Raw genomic sequence first — 4,582 nt, 5'->3', positions numbered from 1 at the left:
CTCCGCGCGCGCCGATTGGCTGCCGCCGGCCGCGTGGCCTTGTTGCTACCCGGACCCCGGAGGCCGCGGTCCCGCGGCGCGCGTGCGCAGGAGAGGCCGGCTGCCCGGGCCCCAGCGCGCCTGCGTGGATGGTGGGCCGTCCCGCCCGGCCCGGGGCTTCTGGAGGCTGCTGGAGGCTGCTGGAGGCCCTCACGCCTGCCACGCGCGTGCGCCCGAGTCTTTCTCCGGAGGGACGCGGGCAGGACGGCCCACCCGCGACACTGCTGCGCGCTGGCCTCTAATGAGCAGCTGCGGGGTCCTGTGACGGGGAGCCCCGAAAAGCGTCCGTTCAGCCCGGCCCCTGCTCCCGCAGCGCTCCTGGAGGCCAAGTGATGGAGCTGCTTCGGGGGGGCTCTGTGTCTTAACATTTCTGGTTTTTCATTCATTCATTCATTCATTCATTCATTCATTCATTCATTCATTGTGTGCCAGGCCACACCCAGCAGCCGGGCGCCCAGGGCTTTCTCGTAGGTCTGCCCCAGCCACCGCCCGGGAGGCCGAGACGCCGCTCGGGGAGTGTCCTGCTTGCAACCGGACTCGCAGGTCCACTCCGGAGCCCTCGGTCCGACGCAGAAGGCCGCAGCAACAGCCCGGCTGGGAGCTGACTTGGGGCTTCAACAGACTCCTGGCCTCTGGGGCACAGCTCGGGCCGTGAGGGTCGGCAGGCGCGGGACCCTCCTCAGGCCGCTGGCGATCGACGGGCGTGCGACTGGGCCCGTGTGGAGCTTCCCGTCTGTGCGATTTCTCTGTGGGACACGCGTGTCAGTCATGTACAGAACATAAAGGACACACGGCGCAAAGTCCTCTTCTGTGCTTGTGGTCTTTTCTATTTCTTCTCCACTCAGAACTGTGCTTAATGGGGGCTGGGTTCGAATCCCAGCATCCCAGATGGTCCCCGAGACTGCCAGGAGCAACTTCTGAGCCCAGAGTCAGGCGTAACCCCTGAGCGCAGCCTGCTTTGATCCCCCTCCCCCCAAAAAAGAACTGCGCTTCATGATGCCAGACAATTTCACACATAAACCTTTTCGTGCCACGGGCCACTTGGACTGGGCGGGAGTGGGGTCCTCGAGGAGAGTGGGCACAGGAGTGGGCAGACTGTGACTAGATCTCACACCAGGCAGGAGAGGACTTTGGATCTAGCCCGTTCATTCACTCAAAGAGCAGGTGTTTTATATATTTACTTTAGCGAATTATTCGCAGTTGGCAAGGAAGAAGGGGGTCATCAGTAGTTCACATAGCAGGAAAACATGTGGCTTCTGTGAGGTATAGATAGTCATCAAAACATTTTACAGAATTCATTGACATCCTCTTTAATACAATGATTACAAGACTTCTTGATCTTATACCAGAGACATCACTTATTTATGGCCTAGGATTTAACAATACCCTAATTTCCCAAAGTCTCCAAAGTCTGCTGAATCAGCTCAGTGGCTTGAATGCCCAGTTCCTGTTTACCAGGGGGTCATTTGTGTGACTGTCTACTGCATGCCTAAACTGGGTTTTGCTTTGATGCTAAGATTATCTTTAAAACCAAGTGGCCATGGCTCAGGGCCAGATGCTCTAATTCTTCAGTAATTTTCACATTCTTATCTCCTATAGCATTTCTATACTGTATTAGGAAGGTTTGGAATAACTAGGCCTCAGTACATTTACTTGGTAACGAGGAAACAGTTTTGATTTACAGAAGTCTTGGTGGCCATTAGAGGGACTCAGAGAGATGTCCTTAGGATGCAGGTAAAACTATGTCTCAAATGAGAGAGGCGAATTTATGCCAGGATCACTATTAATATTGCCTTTACCTTAAACATCTCATGGCAATTGTGAGTATAGGTGACCACAGGCTTTTTGAGCCTAGTGCCTTCCCTTAGCCATGGGCTCTAAGGCTAGGGTTCCTTATACAGAGGTCATGACATTTCCCCCTTTCATTTTGTATTTATTTATTTTTTGCAGGGGGCCACACCTGCTGGTACTCAGAAATCAATCTTGGCTCAGGGAGTCATATGGGATGCTAGGGATTGAACCCACCTCCATCCTGGGTTAGCCATATACAAGGCAAATGCTCTACCATTGTGCTACCACTCCGGCCCCTCATTTTATATTTAAAGCAAATGATGGCCAATATCTTTAATGGCAGACATTAATAAGTGAGCCAGCATGGGAAGTCAAATGACACCAATTAGTAAGACCACAAACAGAACACAAACTGACAAACAGGAACAAAATGAATAACAGACAAAAAGGTAGAAGAGAGATGAGAAAAATATGGGAAATCTGGATGTCTCCAAATTCCCAACCAGTAAGACTTCTTTTGCTGGCTGTATATGGGGGGGGGGGGGATGGCCCTTTAAAAGAACTACAGTGGTTCTAATTAATATTATCTAATAGCTTTTTTTTTTTTTTTTTGGTTTTTGGGCCACACCCAGTAACGCTCAGGGGTTACTCCTGGCTATGCGCTCAGAAGTTGCTCCTGGCTTGGGGGACCATATGGGACACCGGGGGATCGAACCGTGGTCCGTCCAAGCTAGCGCAGACAAGGCAGGCACCTTACCTTTAGCGCCACCGCCCGGCCCCTATCTAATAGCTTTTTAAGAATAAAAAGAATAGAAAAATAAGAACATTTAATTTATTTCTCTGAATTTCTAGTTGTTGAATCTCTATACATTTTCTTGTTCAGATGTTTATTGCCTGTAATTTTCTATAGATAAGGGCCACTGCACTACCCAACAGGCTTATTATTTTCTGCATAATATTGAACAGTGACTTGTAGGAAAAAATTTTTACTCATTTTTCAGATGTGTAGTACCATAATGACCAGATCTATTTCCTTCAGTATATCCCTTCCCCACAAGGTATATGTTAAAGTAGAACATAGCACTGGAAAGTTCCTTTGCCCCTACCATCATCCCTAGTTAAAATTTTTGTACTTTTTGTTATATTATTAGCCAATCCTAAGGCTTTAAGGGAAAGAAGTATATTTAACAGACCATGGATAGGGCCAGTTCTCTCTAACAATGCAAGAAATATTAGCTCCTGGGGCTGGCTGGAGAGATGGCATGGAGGTAGGGTGTTTGCCCTGCATGCACAAGGACAGTGGTTCGAATCCCAGCATCCCATATGGTTCCCCCGAGCCTGCCAGGGGCGATTTCTGAGCATAGAGCCAGGAGTAACCCCTGAGCGCTGCTGGGTGTGACCCAAAAACCATAAAAAAGAAATATCTGCTCCCGTATACATGAGTCCCAATATCTCCTTTGCCTGAACTCTTATGATCTTAAAGGCCTATTTCTTTCTATTTCTTGAATTAACAATTTATAAGGCAAAGGTTACCATAAGGCCTCCGCATATTCCTCCAACATTACAGGAAAACAAAACTCTGCAGCGCCAAAAATTGCAGAATTATGTCTAGTTAATCCTGGAAAATTTCAAAACTTTTGCATAGGAAGGGCTGTAGCCAAAGCCAGCAGATTCTGCTCCAATTCTGCCTCTTCCTCATCTCCCATTCTCCATAGTGTCTCTACTGCCATAGAGATAAGACTGATTTTGTGCTTGTTGCCAATCAAAAGTCATCCATCTTGCTCCCATAGTTTCCACAAATTGAACAGAATATAGGGAGGATGGGCCAAAATGATCTGCCTGCTTAAGATCTTTTAGTAACTTCAAGGCAAAGGCTCCCAGGTCAGCTCATCCTCTTCCTCACATAGAATGGAGAAGGCAAACTTCAAATCCCCAATCCTGGGGGCCTCCCTGGCAGCTCCCAGGAAGGCAGTGCAGGACTTGGAGCCTCAGTGGCAGTCAGCATCGGTTGAGATTTTCTTCTAGGGAGAGTGAGGGTGTGGGCTACTGGAAAAGGATCACTGTTGTTACACTTAAAAGCATCTTCTGAGGGGCCGGAGAGATAGCATAGAGGTTAAGGCGTTTGCCTTTCATGCAGAAGGTCATCGGTTTAAATCCCAGCATCCCATATGGTCCCCCGTGCCTGCCAGGAGCAATTTCTGAGCATGGAGCCAGGAGTAACCCCTGAGCACTGCTGGGTGTGACCCAAAAACCACACACACACACACACACACAAAAAAAAGCCTCTTCTGTGCATTTGTTTGTTGGTTTGGGTCACACCGCGGCACTCGGGTTACTCCTGGCTCTGTGCTCAGAAATTGCTCCTGGCAGGCACGAGGGTGGGGGGGGACCATATGGGATGCTGGGATTCGAACCACCATCTGTCCTGGATCAACTACGTCAAGGCAAGTGTCCTACCGCTGTGCTATCTCTCCGGCCCCCAAAGCCTCTTCTTCTAATTCACTCTCAATCCTTCCCTCAAATGAGTTTCCTTTCTTTGAAGCATCAGAAACATGCATCTCCTCTTCTAATGAATCTTCACATCTATTCTCCTGCATTAGACATTCTAATTCAGACCTGTCATCCATGAGATCTCTGGCCTGTGTCCAGAGGGCAAGCGCCCGGGCAGGGCTTTCCTTCGGGCTGTTCTGCTTGTAGAAATTGGGAATGTCTTTTCCCAGCTTCCAATTCTGAAAAGAAAGGCTGCCTTCCT

Source organism: Suncus etruscus, chromosome 6 (assembly GCF_024139225.1).
Source record: "Suncus etruscus isolate mSunEtr1 chromosome 6, mSunEtr1.pri.cur, whole genome shotgun sequence".
Taxonomy (NCBI): domain Eukaryota; kingdom Metazoa; phylum Chordata; class Mammalia; order Eulipotyphla; family Soricidae; genus Suncus; species Suncus etruscus.
Note: the sequence above shows the minus strand (reverse complement) of the source record.